This window comes from Orcinus orca, chromosome 4 (genome assembly GCF_937001465.1).
Source record: "Orcinus orca chromosome 4, mOrcOrc1.1, whole genome shotgun sequence".
In the NCBI taxonomy this organism is placed as follows: Eukaryota; Metazoa; Chordata; class Mammalia; order Artiodactyla; family Delphinidae; genus Orcinus; species Orcinus orca.
The window spans coordinates 15,993,576-16,016,773 of record NC_064562.1 but is presented as its reverse complement, the minus strand read 5'-3'; the positions used below and the strand labels follow the sequence as shown (position 1 = coordinate 16,016,773).

General features: G+C 35.8%; 1 protein-coding gene across 2 annotated transcripts in view; it reads left to right on the top strand.

Annotated features, from left to right (window-relative positions):
• Window positions 1-23,198, top strand: part of UNC5C (unc-5 netrin receptor C) — a 393,266-nt gene that overhangs the window by 163,529 nt on the left and 206,539 nt on the right. The gene's annotated exons all lie outside the window — the stretch shown is intronic.

The following is a 23,198-nucleotide window of genomic DNA, read 5'->3' as shown; positions in this document are numbered from 1 at the left end:
TAGACCTTCAGCCACTGGCCAGCTCTGGAGATAAAGTTTGTATAGCCATTAGCAAAATATAATAATTTTGTTGTAAGAATATAAGTATTTGCAAGTCTATAAGCACTTTTTTTTTTTTTTTTTTTTTTTTTTTTTGGTGGTACGCAGGCCTCTCACTGTTGTGGCCTCTCCCGTTGCGGAGCACAGGCTTCGGACGCGCAGGCTCAGCGGCCATGGCTCTCAGGCCCAGCCGCTCTGCGGCATGTGGGATCCTCCTGGACGGAGACACGAACCCGTGTCCCCTGCAGCGGCAGGTGGACTCTCAACCACTGCACCACCAGGGAAGCCCTATAAGCACTTTTTTGTCTCTTCTTTTTCATGTAAAAACTGTCTACTTGATAGCAATAGAAACCTCTGACACTTTTAATTGCAGAATCCTGGAATAATACACTGTGGTATTAAAATTCCTCTTTCTATGTTCTATAGTTCTCTGAAGTATCACTGAAAATCATTTGGCTTTAGTTCTTACTTGTTTAGTGATGATAAAAATGAATTTTAATGAAAATATAAATTTTTTATAAGAACAAAATGAAACTGAGCAGTACAACATTATATATTCTTCTATCTTTCTGCAGATGGTAATCTACAACTTTCTGTAAGTATGAGCAATTCAACATATCTACACAATAGGGAAAAAAACATGAGCAGCACAGTTTGTTTTCAGAGCATGTTTGAAATAAAATGAAGTCTTTGTGTGCATGAAAAGTTTTTCTTTCTTTAATTCAGAGTCTACAAAGCACTGAGTGAATGAATGATATAAACAGGGACCCATAATCTTTCTAGTGATTGAAGACATTTCACTTCACTCTGGGAGAGCTCCTACTGCCACTTCCAAATGGGTTCCAGACCTCCCCCTGGGCGTGAATGCAATGTGAGGGAACTCATCGCCCTTCTCCCCTCTTTAAACTCTTTTCTTCTTACATTCTTTGTCTAATTTATTGGTAGAACCATTGGGCCAAGTCAGACACTTCATCTCTCTTCTCCAGTATCCATATTCAATCGAATATCTAACCATCTCAATTCAGCCTTTATGGATCTTTTAAAGTTTCTTCCTCATCTTCTTCAAAGCCACTGTTTTGGTACGGTCTCCGTAATCTCTCACCAGATTTGCAATATCCTGCCTACTCATCCCTGTTTCTGTCTTCCCCCCCTTTCAGTCCCTCCTCCACACAGCTTCCAGAGTAATTATTTTTAAATGGAAATATGAACCTCTCTCCTCTGGAAAATTCTTTATTGGTCTCTTGCCAGGATGTCATTCAAGTTTCTTGGTTCCACCCGCCAGGCCCCTATCTATTCTCTAGCCTTTACCCAAACTCATACACATGAGGCCTGTGTTCCAGCTCTGCCAGATTTCCTGTGCTGCTTCACAGCTGCTCTGTTTGGCCCTACTTCTGTAACATGGCAAGTGTGTAGAGTGCCCTTTACCCACTTGCTGACCTAACCAGGTCATCTTTCAAGATTCTGCTAAAACATAATCTTCTCTGACCTCCTCCCTTGTAGGCACAATTTGTTCCTTTTGTTTTATACTACTATCTATTATTCCTGTAATTTTAATTATTTTTCAATCTCTCCTTCCATTTTACTGTGAGTTTTTTGGACTTTCCATAAGCACATTGTATATATGAGCCCAAGCACGGGACCTGGTACATAATAGTTACTCAATAAATATAAATAAACAAACTCGCTCATGAGTTGATTTAAGAAAGTAACCATAGATGGGCTTGATGTGGGAAAATATTCAGTTCTGTTCTTAAACTTACCATTGACAAGCTTTCATATAAAGCTTATTGGGAAAAAAAAGTATATATCCATATATACCTATATATATTACATCTGTATTTAGGATATATATAATTAGTTATAGTTATATACAGTAAAATATTTGGGTTTGAAATATACTGTTTTAGTTATTACTTTATTTTAGAGTAAATTGTTTTTTTCAACTCTACTGCTCATTTAATAAGTGACACTTTATGAAGTAAATTAGTTAATGCTATTTACAAAAGTGTATAATATACTAAAGTAAAATAATGTTTGGAAAGAATCTAGTGCTCTTTTTAAAATGAAAGATGAAAAAGACAAATTAGAGTATCCTGACATGAAGAGGAAACCCGTGGTCTTATTGAAAATTAAGATGAAAAGGTTATGTGTACAGTTATTTGCCAGTGTAATGAGAATGTCCATGTCTCAGCTTGTTAAAAATTGGCAAGTTTATATTAAAGCTAGTTGTCATGCTTCAATTAAGTTAGCAAATATGAATGTCAGTATTATCACAAATGCAATATTAGAACTGATGTTTAGTCCTAACTTGAATGCAATGAGTGATTAAGTCTAGTACTCAACTCCCTCATATTGAATAAGGAGTAAACAGCTTGTTTTCCTTATCACAGAAATCTCTTTGGTGTGCTGTTGTTTAGTATTTATATAAATAAGCAGTTAGAAAAAGTTAAATAGACTCATCATTAAGTTGTTGTGTTGAATCAGTAAAGTGATAACTGAGTCTTAACATCCAAAACAGAAATCTTGAGGATGACTATTATGGAAATAGTTTTTAAAACGAGAAAACATTAAATCACCCAAAGAGATTTAACATCCCATTACTTTTATGCATTTAACAACAACAATAAGGAAAATCCATACACATAGAGTTTATAGTACTTACCCTTTTGTAACTGTTTATCAGTTTGAAAAAGATGTCTAACTAAAGGTAAATATATATATCTCACAGATAATTTGCTTGTCTTTTTTTGGAAGAAGAAAAAATGAGAATGTGTTGATGATTTAGCTTTTTTTCTTCATCCTCTTCTTTTGATTTGTTATTTTCACACTTATCTTCAGCTTTGATATTGCATTAAGCTTTGGCAGCATTGTTTACTGTTTATTCTAGGGATGCTTCCTGTATAGAGCCTCTGTTATTGTATCCTGCTAACAATACAGTAAATGGAAATTTGGGAAAAGCAACAGTAGGAACTGCTGTGTATCTGCAGTAAGTTAATCAGATTTAGATACCCACAAACTAACACAGCCCACAAGACTGATAGCCAAATGCTACAGTAAATTGTTTCTTAGCAGGAAATCTACAGTACCAGTGTAATTTGGACAATGGAGCATTTGACAGCTAACTCATCAAAAGCAGTGCACCCTGAGGAAGTTGCTCACTTCTAGTTTTACATTCAGCCAAGCATTGATAAAGCAGTGGCTAATAGGAGAATCAACTTAGAAGCAAATGATGGCAAGGCTACTTATCCCATTGCCAAAAGGAGTCACAAGCAGATAGTAGATTACTCTGCCTGGGGACTCTATACTATGTACTTACCCAAATTAGAAGGTGGGTCACCTATGCCTTATGAATTCCTTTTGAATGCCAGTTTGATCATATATTAATAAGCACGATTAAAAGCTAAGCTATTTTCTGTTCCCCAAAGGTTGACTTATGCAAAATGACACAGGATAGTTCTGAGTTGTCTCTCATGCAAGTGTACTAGAAGTAATCAGATAAGCAAGATGATGTTTGTGACTTCAAAGAAAAGAGATCTTTGGAGAATATGTACATTATGTTTCTATATGGAAGTTTATCTTATATAGTGGGCCAAAAAGTGTTAAAATATTTAAAGCAAATAAAGATGCTTCCAATTCCCAAATTTGGGAGAGCACTTCTTTGAATGTGAGCTTTTATGTTTTATCATATTAAGCAAAGTATACAGAGTTATCATCTATTCTTTTCTGCTTAAAGAAAGATTTCAGGTTCAGGTTCCCCGCTCTGTATCCCAACTTGCTATAAGGAAAGGCCAGAGATACAAGTCACAGTGGAGTTAGGAGAGAGAGCAAAGCTGTCACAGGGAGAAAGACAGTGGTGGCAGTGAAACCAAACCCATTGTCACATCTGCCGGGCAGTGTAACTGAGAAGAGTGATTCACTGAAGTAGGTGTACTAACCAGGCCAATGACCTCCTGCCATCAAAAGTAGAACAACAACAACAAAAAAGATGTTTGGAGAAATTAAAAAGAAAAAAAATCTTCTCTTACAACTGTAGACCTTATGAAATCCTTATACAAATCAAATATAACTGATCAAATTTAACTTTTGAATTGAGATGTGCTATAATCGAAGAACAGTGTATTTCAGGCTCAGAAAGAACAAAAGGATATAATATACCTTGTTCTTCATTCTGATGTAGACTACATTTTGAATAAAAATGTTTCGATTTATTTGGTTAAATAAAAATGTTATTTAAAAAAAACAAGTAGAACCAAGCATGTGCGTTTAGGAATAAGAAGCTAAAAGGAAGTAGCTGAAAAACGTTGAAAAACGTTTCAAAGACCAACATGAAAATGGACTTTTTGAGTGTTCTTTATAATGTATTATTTATATTCTGCCCAAATTTGACCATATTAATGAGCCATAAAATACAAATTGATAACCTTGATTTTGTTTTAAATAAATTTAAATGTTTTATATTGTTTTAATTATTAAAAGCAATTTTAAAAATACTTGGAAAGAAACTAGATATGCAACTATAGTTCAAATGAAAATTTGTGCATGAGAAAATGGGACAAAATATGATTGCTTTTCATTGAAGAGAGTTAAGTCAACATGGAGAGCATGAAAATAAAGTAAGGAACAAAGAGAATCGTCAGATCGGAAACTTTAAAGAGGATATTTCAGAAAGCTTCCTAATGGAGGAGGAGCAGAGTGATAAATGCAACAAATGCTATAATACATATTTTTTGGTCATCAAGCCACAAGTCTTTCAGGAACTACTCATGGCTCTTATCCATCTACCGGCCCCATCTAAGGACCCTCTCCTAGGAGTAGTTGACAGAACTAACAAAGACAGGAGGCAAGGCTGCCATTTTGTCACCTCCTTATCTTCTGCCTGTGCTCCCTGAGGTTCCTTATCACGCCTCAGAAGTGCCAGGTCCTTGTTACTCTGTTGGCTGCTGAGCACTGATCTACCGCCATGTGAAACTAAATCATGTGAAACTAAATCCAAAATTCCTCAAGGAATGGGGTCAACCTATCAGTGAAAACAATAGCCCATTTGAGTGCTTCTTCTTTCTCTGACCGGAAGGCAAGCTCTCCAGAGTCCACTGGGGATACTTCCTAAAAACACTTTGAAAGCTCACACATGTGTGCTGTGATTTTTTAGAAAGCAGGATGCTCTGCTTGGGGAATAGGAAAGCCTCTAAAACAATGAAAAATGGTAGAAACGGGAAAGACCCATGAGCATGTTCAGAGAGGTGTTTGCATAATTTAATGTTGTTTATGTTTTCTAAAGTTTAGATAATTGCTCATTAAAGACTTCATCGAGTTTATAGATACAGTGCTTGCTACATGGTAGTCCCTGTATGGCATAAACCTATTGTAGCAAATTTTCCAATAGTGCACAGCATGCATCTGTGACTGAGACAAAAATCAATGCTTATGGATTTAGCAGTGTAATCCTATCACTAGTTCTGTAAGATATGATTTGAAATGTAAAGTACGTTAAGACTTAAGTGAACTTGGAGGCATGGAGTCTCTGGGGTGTTTCTTAGTATCCTATTTATTATTGATCAGACTATTTCTTTATTGTCTCTCTTCTCCTGGCCCCAGTTATCCTTCTTCCCCTATTCGTCAATAGCTTTTAAATTATGTGTGCCAGAACCAATAAATTATCCTCAGTAAAAATATTTACTTCCTACTTTCAAAACAAGTAATAATTTCTAAAGTTTTCAAAGCAAGAACATTATCATGTGACCAATTGGGTTAAGTCTTAAAACAAAAATACTAGTAAAATGTTAGGTGAAGTTTCTAAGTTTTACCAAGAAATTTTAGTGTTTTCTCTAGAAATATACACAAAGTAAGTCAACTACTTTTAAGTAACCTTAAATGACCCTAAATTACTGTGTTTTGTATTTACAGGAAGTTCCTAATGTAAAATTTGAGAAATTGTGGGATATAATCTAATTAAGATTTTAAAAATTAGATGCCTACCCTCAAATTTACTATGAAAGAATATTAAATACGGTTTAAAATAGTCATAGCTACCTGGAGTCATTCGTTCATTCAATCAAGAAATATCTACAGAGACCTGATGTTCCAGGCACTGATAGAAAGTAGAACAAGGTCTCCTACTATTATAATGATGTTCCAGCGATTCCTCATAAGCTTGGTACCAGAGGCTATTACTAACTGGAATTTATAAAAGTCATGTTTGTAACATGCAAAAAGTTTGACTTTCTTTTTGCTCCTCAAATAATCATTCACCATAATAGCCTTAGGGTATCATAAAAATTGTTAGAGTTATGTAGGTTTTTATCAGTACTTTAACCTGATTTGTGATAAAATTCTGCCAGTTTAATAAAATGTTCCTTCCATTAATAGATTATATCTCTATCAGAGTATCAGTCCTTATTCTGAAAGTGAGTTTTGTTTTCCATTTACTGTATTCTTTTGATATGGATGATTCATTTGCAAAATAATCTCTATTCTAAAAGCTATCATTTTCATTTTCATCAGCATATTCTTAATTTGGGGAAGAGCATGAACTGCCAATGAAAGTTAGGCCATCATCTACATAAACTACTAAATCTTGAGTTTAATTAGATGGCTTTGAGATGTAGACAGAGAAATGAAAGAAAAAAATATAGGAAAATCATTCAAAACCCTTCTGTCCAGACTGTGTGTGTGAAAATAATTGTGGGGAAAAAACCTGCCCCATTGATGTGAGAGCTTCCTGCTTGGATGCATGTGTATATATTTAAAGCTTGTCACTTACTTAGAAGGAATCCTGAATTCGATTGGATAGTATCTCCTTACACATGCAGTGTGAGTCTTCTAAAAGTTATTTTGACTTTAAAAGAGCAAATTCACAGAATGACCTTCAGCTACTATTAATCCATCTAAATATAGGACGTGAATGCAGAACACATCTGCCATCTGTCAGCTGAGAACTCCCCTGCCACTACCTCAGCCGCTACTCCCCACAACCTCTTGGGGCTGAGATAACTTAGGGAGAGGTCTTTCCTGGCTGGCAAGGAAAGAGTGCATTTAGACTAATCATTAAAATCCATTACCTAACAAAGTGCATGTTCTTAAGGAATACACTGATACTTGCCAATGAATTAATGAGCAAAATAGACTATGAGAAGGTGAGATTAACAGTCTCAGAAAAGAACAGAATCCATGAGAGGTCAAAGCACTTTCTGGTAGCCATAAATCTTAGCCCAATTAGACGGATTTTTCTCTTAGCAATTTAGAATTCTATCTGGATTTGGTCTCTTTGTTGCTCTACCCTGTGTTTTATATCAGAGGCTTGAACAACGACCAGGCCTTTCCTGGAGCTTGATAGGAAGAATCATTTATTTGAATAATTGATCATTCAATTAGTAGAGCAAATGTTGAACAGTTAGACAGCTCTTTTTATCAGTGTTGATGGGAAGTAATTGGCTGTAGTTCCTTATAAAGCAGAAAATTGAAAAGTGTGATTTTAAAATAATAATATTAAAATACAACTTTCCCCTCATGATAAAACCTTCTTACCTGCTCTTTTTGTCATAGCTGTTTGATTTTCTTTTCCCTCAGTGTTATTACATTCCAAAATATAATCAAGCAAGTAATTACATTCCCTGAATATTACTGAATAGTGATTTGCTTATACAAAGTGTGTCTAATGTTAAATAATTCTGTAGAGTTGAGGGCTATGAGTAGAGAATGATATTAGCACTTCACTGGGTTTAAAATACCAGAGAAAAGGCAGGCAACCCAAACTGTTCTCTAGGGGCTCTGGGGATACCTTTGGGCTATGCTTACTCTCAGCTCAATTTGTAGGAAGAAACAATATTTTCAAGAAAAATCCATACATCTTAAATGGTCAAATTTGAATTTTTAACAATAAAATAATGGATGTATGGTGTGTTATGGACAATAACATTATGTTGTCTTGAAATAGTTTGAAAATACTTAATCAAGGAAAACCCTATGTTATTGCAGCCGACACTTTTTTTCATGTTAAGTTTAATCTAATGTCAAAGACTGTAATTTGACTTAGGATAATAAGCTCATAACTCAGTTATCATACTAAAACTTTAAAAACATATTTAAAAAAAGAGGAAACTTCTAAAGGTATACATGATTGCTAATTCTTAAGCTGACCCTGTTTTAAACCAACATAAATATTGATATACCAGCATATCTACTTGTTCATATAGAACATGGGAACAATCTTAATATTTAAAAACAACCTATTTCCTTCTAGTTTTTAATATATAACCTGCTTCTTTTATTTATTTATTTATTTATAGATCTTTATTGGAGTGTAATTGCTTTACAATACTGTGTTAGTTTCTATTGTACAACATAGTGAATCAGCTGTATGTATACATATATCCCCATATCCCATCCCTCTTGAGCCTCCCTCCCGCCCTCCCTATCCCACCTCTCTATGTCACGTCTGCAAAGCACCAAGCTGATCTCCCTGTGCTGTTCAGCTGCTTCCCACTAGCTAACTATTTTATATTTGCTAATGTATATTTGTCACTGCTACTCTCACTTCACCCCAGCTTCCACCTCCCCGTGTGTCCTCAAGTCTATTCTCTATGTCTACGTCTTTATTCCTTTGCTTCCACTAGGTTGATCAGTGCCATTTTTTTTTTTTTTTTTTTTTTAGATTCCATATATATGTGTTAGCATACGGTATTGGTTTTTCTCTTTCTGACTAACTTCACTCTGTGTGACAGACTCTAGGTCCATCCACCTCACTACAAATAACTCAATTTCGTTTCTTTTTATGGCTGAGTAATATTCCATTGTATATATGTGCCACATCTTCTTTATCCCTTCATCTGTCGATGGACACTTAGGTTGCTTCCATGTCCTGGCTATTGTAAATAGTGCTGCAATGAACATTGTGGTACATGTCTCTTTTTGAATTATAGTTTTCTCAGGGTATACGCCAAGTAGTGGGATTGCTGGGTCATATGGTAGTTCTGTTTTTAGTTTTTTGATGAACATCCATACTGTTCTCCATAGTGGTTGTATCAATTTACATTCCCACCAACAGTGCAAGAGGATTCCCTTTTCACCACACCCTCTCCAGCATTTGGTTCTAGATTTTTTGATAATGGCCGCCATTCTGATTGGTGTGAGGTGATACCTCATTGTAGTTTTGATTTGCATTTCTCAAATAATTAGTGATGTTGAGCATCCTTTCATGTGCCTCTTGACCATCTGAATGTCTTCTTGGAGGAATATCTATTTAGGTCTTCCACCCATTTTTTGACTGGGTTATTTGTTTTTTTGACATTGAGCTCCACAAGCTGTTTGTATATTTTGGAGACTAACCCTTTGTCTGTTGTTTCATCTGCAAGTATTTTCTCCAATACTGAGTGTTGTCTTTTTGCCTTGTTTATGGTTTCCTTTGCTGTGCAAAAGCTTTTAAGTTTAATTAGGTCCCATTTGTTTATTTTTCTTTCTATTTCCATTATTCTAGGAGGTGGTCAAAAAAGATCTTGCTGTGGTTTATGTCAAAGAGTGTTTTTCCTATGTTTTCCTCTAAGAGTTTTTTAGTGTCTGGTCTTACACTTAGGTCTTTGATGCATTTGGAGTTTATTTTTGTGTACGGTGTTCTAATTTCATTCTTTTACATGTAGCTGTCCCGTTTTCCCAGCACCACTTATTGAAGAGGCTGTCTTTTCTCCATTGTATGTTCTTGTCTCCTTTATTATAAATTAGGTGCCCATATGTGTATGGATTTATCTCTGGGCATTCTATCCTGTACCATTGATCTATATTTCTGTTTTTGTGCCAGTACCCTACTGTCTTGATTACTGTAGCTTTGTGGTATACTTTGAAGTCAGGGAGCCTGATTCCTCCAGCTCCATTTTTCTTTCTCAAGATTGCTTTGGCTATTCAGGGTCTTTTGTGTTTCCATATGAATTGTAAAAATTTTTGTACTAATTTTGTGAAGAATGCCATTGGTAGTTGATAGGGATTGCATTGAATCTGTAGATTGCTTTGGGTAGTGTAGTCATGTTCGCAATATTGATTCTTCCCATCCAAGAACATGCTATATTTCTTCATCTGTTTATGTCATCTTTGATTTCTTTCATCAGTGTCTTATAGTTTTCTGAGTACAAGTCTTTTGCCTCCTTAGGCAGGTTTATTCCTAGGTATTTTATTCTTTTTGTTGCAGTGGTAAATGGGGGTGTTTCCTTAATTCCTCTTTCTGATTTTTCATTATTGGTGTGTAAGAATGCCAGAGATTTCTGTGCATTAATTTTGTATCCTGCAACCTTACCAAATTCATTGATTAGTTCTAGTAGTTTTCTGGTGGCATCTCTAGGATTTTCTATGTATAGTCTCATGTCAACTGCAAACAGTGAGTTTTACTTCTTCTTTTCTGATTTGTATTCCTTTTATTTCTTTTTCTTCTCTGATTGCCATGGCTAGGACTTCCAAAACTATGTTGAATAAGAGTGGCGAGAGTGGACATCCTTGTCTTTTTCCTGATCTTAGAGGAAATGCTTTCAGTTTTTCACCATTGAGTATAATGCTTGCTGTGGGTTTGTCATGTATGGCCTTTATTATGTTGAGGTAGTCTCCCTCTATGCCCATTTTCTGGAGAGTTTTTATCATAAATGGGTGCTGAATTTTGTCAAAAGCTTTTCATGCATCTATTGAGATGATCATATGGTTTTTATTCTTTAGTTTGTTAATATGGTGTATCAAATTGATTGATTTGCATATATTGAAGAATCCTTGCATCCCTGGGATAAATCCCTCTTAATCATGGTGTATGATCCTTTTAATGTGTTGTTGGATTCTGTTTGCTACTATTTTGCTCAGGATTTTTGCATCTATATGCATCAGTGATATTGGCCTGTAGTTTTGTTTTTTTGTGACATCTTTGTCTGGTTTTTGTATCAGGGTGTTGGTGGCCTCATAGAATGAGTTTGGGAGTGCTCCTCCCTGTGCTATATTTTGGAAGAGTTTGAGAAGAATAGGTGTTAGCTCTTCTCTAAGTGTCTGATAGAATTCGACTGTGAAGCCTTCTGATCCTGGGCCTGTGTTTGTTGGAAGACTTTTATCACAGTTTCAATTTCATTACTCTTGATAGGTCTGTTTATATTTTCTATTTTTTCCTGGTTCAGCCTTGGAAGGTTGTGCTTTTCTAAGAATTTGTCCATTTCTTCCAGGTTGTCCATTTTATTGGCATATAGTTGTTTGTAGTAGTCTCTTATAATCCTTTGTATTTCTGTGGTGTCAGTTGTAATTTCTCCTTTTTCATTTCTAGTTTTATTAATTTGCATATTGTCCCTTTTTTTCTTGATTAGTCTGGCTAAGGGTTTATACATTTTGTTAATCTTCTCAGAGTACCAGCTTTTAGTTTTATTGATCTTTGCTATTGTTTTCTTCATTTCTATTTCATTTATTTCTGCTCTGATTTTTATGACTCTTTCCTTCTACTGACTTTGGGTTTTCTTTGTTCTTCTTTCTCTAGTTGCTTTAGGTTTAGGGTTAGATTGTTTATTTGAGATTTTTCCTGTTTCTTGAGGTGAGATTGAATTACTATAAACTTCCCTCTTAGAACTGCTTTTGCTGCATACTGTAGGTTTTGGGTCATCGTGTTTTCATTGTCATTTGTTTCTTTGTATTTTTTATTTCTTCTTTGATTTCTTCAGTGATCTCTTGGTTATTTAGTAGCACACTGTTTAGCCTCCATGTATTTGTGTTTTTTATAGTTTTTTTTCCTGTAATTGATTTCCAATCTCATAGCATTGTGGTCAGAAAAGGTGTTTGATATGATTTCAATTTTCTTAAATTTTCCAAGGCTTGATTTGTGACCCAAGTTATGATCTACTCTGGAGAATGTTCTGTGTGCACTTGAGAAGAAAGTGTATTCTGCCACTTTCGGGTGGAATGTTCTATAAATACCAATTAAATGTCTCTGGTCTGTTGTGTCATTTAAAGCTTGTGTTTCCTTATTTATTTTCTGTTTGGATGATCTGTCTATTGATGTAAGGGGGATGTTAAAGTCCCCTACTATTATTGTGTTACTGTTGATTTCCCCTTTCATGGTTGTTAACATTTGCCTTATGTATTGAGGTGCTCCTATGTTGGGTGAATAAATACTTATAATGTTAGATCTTCTTCTTGGATTGATCCCTTTATCACTGTGTAGTGTCCTTCCTTATCTCTTGTAACAGTCTTTATTTTAAAGTCTATTTTATCAGATATGAGTATTGCTACTCCAGCTTTCTTCTGATTTCCATTTGCATGGAATATCCTTTTCTGTCCCTTCACTTTCAGTCTGTATGTGTCCCTAGGTCTGAAGTGGGTCTCTTGTAGACAGCATATATATGGGTCTTGTTTTTGTATCCAGTTAGTGAACCTGTGTCTTTTGGTTGGAGCATTTAATCCATTTATGTTTAAGGTAATTATCGATATGTATATTCCTATTACCATTTTCTTATTTGTTATGGGTTTGTTTTTGTAGGTCGTTTTCTTCTCTTCTGTTTCCCAGTTAGAGAAGTTCCTTTAGCATTTGTTGTAGAGCTGGTTTGGTGGTGCTGAATTCTCTTAGCTTTTGCTTGTCTGAAAAGCTTTTGATCTCTCTGTAGAATCAGAATGAGATCCTTGCTGGGTAGAGTAATCTTGGTTATAGGTTTTTCTCTTTCGTCACTTTAATTATATCCTGCCCCTCCCTTCTGGCCTGCAGTTCCTGCTGAAAAATCAGCTGATAACATTATGGGGATTCCTTTGTATGTGATTTTTTGTTTTTCCCTTGCTGCTTTTAATATTTTTTCTTTGAATTTAATTTTTGTTAGTTTGATGAGTTTGTGTCTTGGTGTGTTTCTCCTATGGTTTATCCAGTGTGGGACTCTCTATGCTTCCTGGACTTGGATGACTATTTTCTTTCCCATGTTAGGGAAGTTTTCCACTATAATCTCTTCAGATATTTTCTCAGACCCTTTCTTTTTCTCTTCTTCTTCTGGGACCCCTATAATTTGAATGTTGGTATGTTTAATGTTGTCCCAGAAGTCTCTGGGATTGTCTTCAATTCTTTTTTCTTTATTCTGCTCCTCAGCAGTTATTTCCACCACTTTGTCTTCCAGCTCACTTATTCGTTCTTCTACCTCAGTTATTCTGTTATTGATTCCTTTTAGTGTATTTTTCCTTTCAGTTATTGTGTTGTTCATCGCTGTTTGTTTCTTCTTTAGTTCTTCTAGATCTTTGTAAAACATTTCTTGTATTTTCTCAATCTGTGCCTCCATTCTATTTCTAAGATTCTGCATCACCTTTACTGTCATTACTCTGAATTCTTTTTCAGGTAAGTTACCTATTTCCTCTTCATTTTTTGGTCTTATAGGATTTTACCTTGCTGCTTCATCTGTGACATATTTCTCTGTCATCTCAAATCTACTTGTTTTATAGACCATGGGAACAATCTTAATATTTAAAAACAACCTATTTCCTTCTGTTTGTTAATATATATTCTGCTTCTTAGAGTAGAAACTGTGAATCACTTTATAGCTCAATAATACATGATATAGAGCAAGCATATTTCACTGAAAAAAAGTATGTGCTTGTATACATATATATGAGATATATCTATATGTCAAGGGCAAAATTTTTAAAATACATATATATTTATATATCAAGGACATTAAAAGTACATGAATTAATGGATCAAATATCATTTATGTTTATTCTCTTTATTTTAAAAATATTTTGTATAAGAAATATTAAATAATATATTCTAATTATGTAGTTTAAATTAATATAATATAAAATAATGTTAGATAGTGAGCATTCGTTTTTCATTCCTGCATTTAAAGGGACTTTCTTAAGAATTTTGCCATTGAGAATATCGCTTTTAATTTTAAAATAGACACTTTGCTCTTAGAAAATTGTCCTTCTAATCTTATTTTCAGTGGTTTTATTAGGGATGTGTTAAAAGTTATCAAATACTTTTTTGTCTTTAATTAATTATATGATATTTTGGTTGCTGTTTAATTAGCATGTTACATTAACACATTTGCTTTATAATAATCACATTTGCATTTCTACTGTTGTTTCTTCTTCACTACAGAAAGAATATCTACACATTTCTTGATAATGGTTTCTGTTAAAATAATCCATTGTTGTTTCTTTCACCCTGTTTGGGAATGTGGAAAATTTATTTTTCTATGAAGTTACAAAATCTTAAGAGAAGGTGTTTTGATAATTTTTTTTCTTGTTAATTTAAACTAAGTTTTAAAATATTTTCTTCAATTATGTCCTTAATAACCAATTCTAATTCATCTTTATATTGATTTAGAATCCTGATTTTTCTTTCTGTCTGTCATCTTCTCTCACCCGTTTTTTTTTTGTGTTTTTTTTTTGCCGTATGTGGGCCTCTCACTGTTGTGGCCTCTCCCATTGCAGAGCACAGCCTCTGGACGCGCAGGCTCACCAGCCATGGCTCATGGGCTCAGCCGCTCCGCGGCATGTGGGATCTTCCCGGAACGGGGCATGAACCCATGTCTCCTGCACCGGGAGGCGGACTCTCAACCACTGTGCCACCAGGGAAGCCCTCACCTTTTTCTTAATAACTTTCTATTTGTTTATCCACTTCTTACCCAAATGTTAATTGAAAATCAGCTGTGACAAGCCACTACGCAAGGTGGATGAAGGCAAGACAAATAGGATAAAGTGCTCACTTCCCAGTTTCTGTTAAGTACTTTTGGTGTATATTACCCCAATCTATTTTTTTTCCATGTCAATTCTATTATTTAATACTTGAGGTGCTGATTTAAATATTCAGTATTACAATTCAACCTATTATATCATTGTAGTTTAGCTTCCATGATGTTTTAAACTTCCTTATAATTAATCTGATTCTAAACTTTGTATTTACTTTATATGTCCTATGTACTGTGTTTGATTTCCATACTTTTCTGCTTCCGTCTTTCCTTATTATACAGAAAGATTCTGACTGGTGCTGGACCATACACCTTCAGGCCTGGATGAGAGGGCCTGCAGCCCTGTGCCTCCCACTCTAGAGGGTCTCCATTCTAGTCCTCCTCCAGCTATGCCTCTCCTTACCCACCTCCTCTTCTAGATTATGCTGTGGGCACCCAGGACTCCAGAATTCCTTGCTCAAATGGCTCTAGCTTGATTTCAGGGATGGCCATGTAAGGCAAGGCCACTCATGGCAACAGGGGATGTGCAGGTGGAAAGAGAATAATCAGTTCTTCCCATGCCCCATGGAACTCACCATGGAAATCAGAGCACTGAAAGAATGATAATTTAGAATTTAGCCATATAGTAAATCCCTGGAAGGTATATTTGTCAAGATCAGAGAAACCACATATTTTATTTATTAGTTTGTTAGCTTGATTTATAACTTTAAACTGTTTAGACATATGGTATGCAGGCTTCCATTTGTATTCTTGTCCTGAGTCCTGCAAATGTTGGTGGCAAGTGTGTGTTGAAATATTACTTTCCTTTGTTTTCTTGGTTATTTTCCTAATTCATTGACATCTGTACTGAGGGAGGTTGCTTTGACATCACTTTCCTCTTTTCTTAACATCAATTGCTTCTCAAACCAAGATGAAACAATATATTTACTCTTGCCTTTTATCTTGAAGCTTAGCATATTTCAGGGAACAAAGGGGAGTTAATGGATGTATTCCCTCATCTTCCCACATTTGTAGAAAGAGTCAGTGTCTTTCAGTCTCTATCTCATAGTCCAACAGCTAAGCCATTTATTTCCTATAAACTGGGGATCAGTTCACTTACTAATGGTCTTCTGTTGGTATCTACTATGTGCCAGCCTCTGTGCTGGTGCTGAGGAGACAGCAGTGAAACAAATACTTTTAGGACATTTGAGAGGAGGAACTAGATGAAAATCATATTAACAAATCAACATATGTCATAATGTTGGGTGAAGAATAAGGCCATGAAGAAGAACGAAGTAGTAGATAAGGAGACACAGAAGAGTCAGGGAAGCTTTCTCTGGGTAAGTGAGAAGGGGAAGGGGATCCTCTATGAGTTGAGAGAGCAGAGTGGAAGGAGAAATGTCCCAGCCGACAGAACCACAAACAACCCTGAGGCAGGAGATTGTTTGGCAATCGTCAGAGGAACACCAGAAAAGCCCAGTGGCTAGAACTGAGTTGAGGAGGGAGAGAGTAGTAGAAAGGATGGGAAGATAGTAACGAGTTGTGTAGATATAGGGCTTTCAAAGTCCTGGTGAAATGAAGCCATCAGGGCTCTTAAGTGGCATGTGTTCATTTATGTTTTAAAAATATCACTTTGTTGTTGGGAGATAGTGGTGTTTAGGAGTTTGACGTCAAAGTAGGGAGAGCTGAAGGAGGCTCCTATGGTAGTTACAAGACAAAAGATCATGGTGGCTTGTACTCACTCTGCTGGTAGCAGAGGTTGCTGCAAGAAATGAATTTGAGGATATCTGGTTTGCAGAAGTCAGCTCTTAATTCTAGCTGCAAGGAGTGTTGGTAGAATCCTGCAACATTCCTTCATTTTTTTTTTCACTCTTCTCTCTCATGTGATAGTATAGCTTCCTGAGGGCCTAGAGTCTGGTATTATCTCTTACACGCAACTGTACAGAAATCTAGACCATCTCTTTTTGTTATATTTGCATTCTCTGAGTGTGATAGAAGGATTTGGGGGTACTTTACTTAGAAGCAGAGCAAGAGAGTCTCCTCTGTGTTCACAAACCAACAAACGCACATTAGTTCCAGCTTTAAGTCCTATGTTGTATATCTATTTTTGAATGTGCAATGAATACTGATTTTTAATAAAAATGTAGTATTGCCCAAAAGAGGCTGAAGAAATTGAAAATCAGGATGCTTTACCTCGTAAAATGTTTTTCACTATTTCTCAATTGTGTAGACTAAGAAAGTAAGAGGAAGGATTAAGAAATCTCTTTGGAATCAGTGGTGCCTGTTAGAGCAAATACTTCCTGTTTGAAAATTAGTTTTGTGTATGTGGCTGGGGAGGGAGGACTAGATACAGAATCTGAAATATCGTGGAGACCTTTTTGTCTGCACTTGTGCCTCTGAGTTCATCTAATTTGGGCCTCAAATAAAATACATGGATGCCAAACACTTAGAAAGCAGCTGTTCTTCTAAATATATTAAGCAATTTACCTTAGGTAATGTAGCCTATAAAATTTTAATTTGGGATTAAATAAACCATATCCTTCACCATGCCTATTGCACCTTGACATTCAAAAGATGAAATATGGGCATATTTAGTGAATTTCTTTTCAGGATGCTCCACTGAAGAAGGGTCAGTCGTTTCCTAATGAAAGTCATCAACAGCAATTCCTCTTCGGAAGCTCAAGGAAATTAGCATTAAACAACAGGCATGGGTGTCTTGGGTGTTACACAATTATGTGATAGAATTGTTACATGTTCTAGGAAATGGCTTCAGGAGTCATTGCATTGAAGAGGTAACTGATAGGTAATTGTAATTTTCTGGGCTCTGGTGCTAGTTGCATTATAATCTAGAAACCAGGGAGACAGATAGCTTGAAAACCTTTACTAAGAAATGTAGAACAAGGTTTTTATAAATAAATTGCCAAAGTTTAGTAAGGGTTATTGCATTTTAATGTTTTATTTGGATGGAACATATGTTATACTGGATAAAATTGGAAATAAATACCATTTTGATGTATTGCCTCTCATGTATGCCATATGCCGTAAGGTTCTGAGCTTGCTTCCTTCTATGAAAAGCTGTTCGCTTAACAAACACTGACAGAGTTCTTGTGTTCCCAGTGCTTTTACACATTAACTCATTTAATCTATATAACAGTGCTTTGAAGTTGGTAATAAAATTATCCCTATTTCTCAAATGAAAAAAATGTGGAACAGAGAGGTTAGTTAACTTGCCCAAATTCACACAGGTATTAAATGGTGAGCTCAGGCAATATACATGCAGAGATATGGCTCTTAACAGACAGATTATGCTGCCATCTTCCTTATGCTTTAGAGGAACCAAAGGGTTTGATCTTTTCCAATTCTAATCTCATTTCCATCTGCTTTCACCAAAAGCAACAACAACAAAACCCTTAAGTGTTTTTATTTTCTTTCTTGTTATAACTATAAGCTCAGCAAATGCTGAAGCACAATGGCAAATCTACCTTATGCAAAGTGTTTGCATCAGTTTAAAAAGCAGTCTGGATTTTCTTATCTTTTGCATTTCTTACTTATTTTATGATACTATTTCTGTAAGATAAAACCCATGAAAAAATAATCCACCAAGTGGCACTATGGTGAGGAGCCTGTTGTAGCTGGGAAAAAGCTGCTTAACTGAAGCATTCTTGAAAACAGACAGGCTTTCAATTGGCCTATGAAGACACCTGCTTTTATGAAGACACAGTTAAAAGAGGAAGATAGGTCATAATTATTTTTTAACATCTTTATTGGAGTATACTTGCTTTACAATGTTGTGTTAGTTTCTGCTGTATAACAAAGTGAATCAGCTATATGTATACATATATCCCCATATCCCCGCCCTCTTGCATCTCCCTCCCACCCTCCCTATCCCACCCCTCTAGGTGGTCACAAAGCACTGGGCTGATCTCTCCGTGCTACGCAGCTGCTTCCCACTAGCTATCTATTTTGTATTTGGTAGTGTATATATGTCAACGCCACTTTCACTTTGTCCCAGCTTACCCTTCCCCCTCCCCGTGTCCTCAAGTCTATTCTCTACGTCTGCATCTTTATTTCTATCCTGTCCCTAGGTTCTTCAGAACCTTTTTTTTAGATCCATATATATCTGTTAACAAACGGTGTTTGTTTTTCTCTTTCTGACTTACTTCACTCTGTAGGACAGACTCTAGGTCCATCCATCTCACTACAGATAACTCAATTTCATTTCTTTTTATGGCTGAGTAATATTCCATTGTATATATGTGCCACATCTTCATTATACATTCATCTGTCGATGGACATTAAGGTTGCTTCCATGTCCTGGCTATTGTAAATAGTGCTGCAATGAACATTGTGATACATGACTCTTTTTGAATTATGGATTTCTCAGGGTATATGGCCAGTACTGGGATTGCTGGGTCATATGGTAGTTCTATTTTTAGTTTTTTAAGGAACCTCCATACTGTTCTCCATAGTGGTTGTATCAATTTACATTCCCACCAACAGTGCAAGAGGGTTCCCTTTTCTCCACACCCTCTCCAGCATTTATTGTTTGTAGATTTTTTGATGATGGCCATTCTGACCGGTGTGAGGTGGTACCTCATTGTAGTTTGGATTTGTATTTCTCTAATCATTAGTGATGTTGAGCATCCTTTCATGTGTTTGTTGGCAATCTGGATATCTTCTTTGGAGACATGTCTATTTAGGTGTTCTGCCCATTTTTGGCTTGGGTTGTTTGTTTTTTTGATATTGAGCTACATGAGCTGCTTGTATATTTTGGAGATTAATCCTTTGTCAGTTGCTTCATTTGCAAATATTTTCATTGTCTTTTTGCCTTGTTTGTGGTTTCCTTTGCTGTGCAAAAGCTTTTAAATTTAATTAGGTCCCATTTGTTTATTTTTGGTTTTATTTCCCGTTCTCTAGGAGGTGGGTCAAAAAGGATCTTGCTGTGATTTATGTCATAGAGTGTTTTTCCTATGTTTTCCTCTAAGGGTTTTATAGTGTCTGGCCTTTCATTTAGGTCTTTTTAATCCATTTTGAGTTTATTTTTGTGTATGGTGTTAGGGAGTGTTCTAATTTCATTCTTTTACATGTAGCTGTCCAGTTTTCCCAGCACCGCTTATTGAAGAGACTGTCTTTTCTCCATTGTATATTCTTGCCTCCTTTATCAAAGTTATGGTGACCATATGTGCGTGGGTTTATCTCTGGGCTTTCTGTCCTGTTCCACTGATCTATATTTCTGTTTTTGTGCCAGTACCATACTGTCTTGATTACTATAGCTTTGTAGTATAGTCTAAAGTCCAGGAGCCTGACTCCTCCAGCTCCATTTTCCTTTCTCAAGCTTGCTTTGGCTATTCGGGGTCTTTTGTGTTTCCATAAGAATTGTGAAATTTTTTGTTCTAGTTCTGTGAAAAATGCCATTGGTAGTTTGACAGGGATTGTATTGAATCTGTAGCTTGCTTTGGGTAATATAGTCATTTTCACAATGTTGATTCTTCCAATCCAAGAACATGGTATATCTCTCCATCTGTTAGTATCATCTTTAATTTCTTTCATCAGTGTTATAGTTTTCTGCACACAGGTCTTTTGTGTCCTTAGGTAGGTTTATTCCTGGGTATTTTATTCTGTTTGTTGCAATGGTAAATGGGAGTGTTTCCTTAATTTCTCTTTCAGATTTTTCATCATTAGTGTATAGGAATGCAAGAGATTTCTGTGCATTAATTTTGTATCCTGCTACTTTACCAAATTCATTGACTAGCTCTAGTACTTTTCTGGTAGCATCTTTAGGATTCTGTATGTATAGTCTTATGTAATCTGCAAACAGTGACAGTTTTCTTTCTTCTTTTCCAATTTGGATTCCTTTTATTTCTTTTTCTTCTTTGATTGCTGTGGCTAAAACTCCCAAAAGTATGTTGAATAATAGTGATGAGAGTGGGCAACCTTGTCTTGTTCTTGATCTTAGTGGAAATGGTTTCAGTTTTTCACCATAATGATGTTGGCTGTGGGCTTGTCATATATGGCCTTTATCATGATGAGGTAGGTTCCCTCTATGCCTACTTCCTGGAGGGTTTTTATCATAAATGGGTGTTGAATTTTGTCAAAAGCTTTTTCTGCATCTACTGAGATGATCATGTGGTTTTTCTCATTCAGTTTGTTAATATGGTGTATTAAATTGATTGGTTAGCGTATATTGAAGAATCCTTGCATTCCTGGGATGAGCCCCACTTGATCATGGTGTATGATCCTTTTAATATGCTGTTGGATTCTGTTTGCTAGTATTTTGCTCAGGATTTTTGCATCTATGTTCATCAGTGACATTGGCCTGTAGTTTTCTTTTTTTGTGACATCTTTGTCTGGTTTTGGTATCTGTTTTTGTGCCAGTACCATACTGTCTTGATTACTGTAGCTTTGTATTATAGTCTAAAGTCCAGGAGCCTGATTCCTCCAGCTCCATTTTCCTTGGTGGAAAATGGGTGGAAAAAAGGGTGATGGTGGCCTCATAGAATGAGTTTAGAGTGTTCCTCCCTCTGCTATATTTTGGAAGAGTTTGATAAAGGTGGGTGTTAGCTCTTCTCTAAATGTTTGATAGAATTCACCTATGAAGCCATCTGGTCCTGGGCTTTTGTTTGTTGGAAGATTTTTAATCACAGTTTCAAATTCATTACTTGTGATTGGTCTGTTTATATTTTCTATTTCTTCTTGGTTCAGCCTTGGAAGGTTGTGCTTTTCTAAGAATTTGTCCATTTCTTCCAGGTTGTCCATTTTATTGGCATAAAGTTGCTTGTAGTAATCTCTCATGATCCTTTGTATTTCTGTAGTTTCAGTTGTTACTTCTCCTTTTTCATTTCCAATTCTGTTGATTTGAGTCTTCTCCCCTTTTTTCTTGATGATTCTGGCTAACGGTTTGTCAATTTTGTTTATCTTCTCAAAGAACCAGTTTTTAGTTTTATTGATCTTTGCTATCGTTTCCTTCATTCCTTTTTCATTTATTTCTGATCTGATCTCTATGATTTCTTTCCTTCTGCTAACTTTGGGGTTTTTTTGTTCTTCTTCCTCTAATTGCTTTAGGTGTAACGTTAGGTTGTTTATTTGAGAACTTCCTTGTGGTAGGATTGTATTGCTGTAAACTTCCCACTTAGAACTGCTTTTGCTGTGTACCATAGGTTTTGGGTTATTGTGTTTTCATTGTCATTTGTTTCTAGGTATTTTTTAGATTTCCTCTTTGATTTCTTCAGTGATATCTTAGTTATTTAGTAGCATATTTAGCCTCCATGTGTTTGTGTTGTTTACAGTTTTTTTCCTGTAATTGATATCTAGTCTCATAGCATTGTGGTCAGAAAGATACTTGATACGATTTCACTTTTCTTAAATTTACCGAGGCTTGATTTGTGACCCAAGATATGATCTATCCTGGAGAATGTTCCATGAGCACTTGAGAAGAAAGTGCATTCTGTTGTTTTTGGATGGAATGACGTATAAATATCAATTAAGTCCATCTTGTTTAATGTGTCATTTAAAGCTTGTGTTTAATTATTTATTTTAATTTTGGAAGATCTGTCCATTGGTGAAAGTGGGGTGTCAAAGTCCCCTACTATGATTGTGTTACTGTCGGTTTCCCCTTTTATGGCTGTTAACATTTGCCTTATGTATTGAGGTGCTCCTGCGTTGGGTGCGTAAATATTTACAATTGTTATATCTTCTTCTTGGATTTATCCCTTGATCATTATGTAGTGTCCTTCTTTGTCTCTTGTAATAGTCTTTATTTTAAAGCCTATTTTGTCTGATATGAGAATTGGTACTCCAGCTTTCTTTTGATTTCCATTTGCATGGAATATCTTTTTCCATTCCTTCACTTTCAGTCTCTACGTGTCCCTAGGTCTGAAGTGTGTCTCTTGTAGACAGCATATATACCGGTCTTGTTTTTCCCTCCATTCAGCCAGTCTGTGTCTTTTGGTTGGAGCATTTAATCCATTTATATTTACGGTAATTATCGATATGTATTTTCCTGTTACATTTTCTTAATTGTTTTGAGTTTGTTTTTGTAGATCTTCTCCTTTTCTTGTTTTTCCTGCCTAGAGACATTCCTTTAGCATTCGTTTTAAAGCTGGTTTGGTGGTACTGAATTCTCTTAGCTTTTGCCTGTCTGTAAAGGTTTTAATTTCTCCGTCGAATCTGAATGAGATCCTTGTTGGGAAGAGTAATGTTGTTTGTAGGTTCTTCCCTTCCATCACTTTAAGTATATCCTGCCACTCCCTTCTGGCCTGCAGAGTTTCTGCTGAAAGATCAGCTGTTAACCTTACGGGGATCCCCTTGTATGTTATTTCTTGCTTTTCCCTTGCTGCTTTTAATATTTTTTCTTTGTATTTAAATTTTGGTAGTTTGATTAATATGTGTCTTGGCGTGTTTCTCCTTGATATAACCTGTATGGGACCTCTGCACTTCCTGGACTTGACTGATTATTTCCTTTCCCGTATTAGGGAAATTTTCAACTATAATCTCTTCAAATATTTTCTCAGTCCC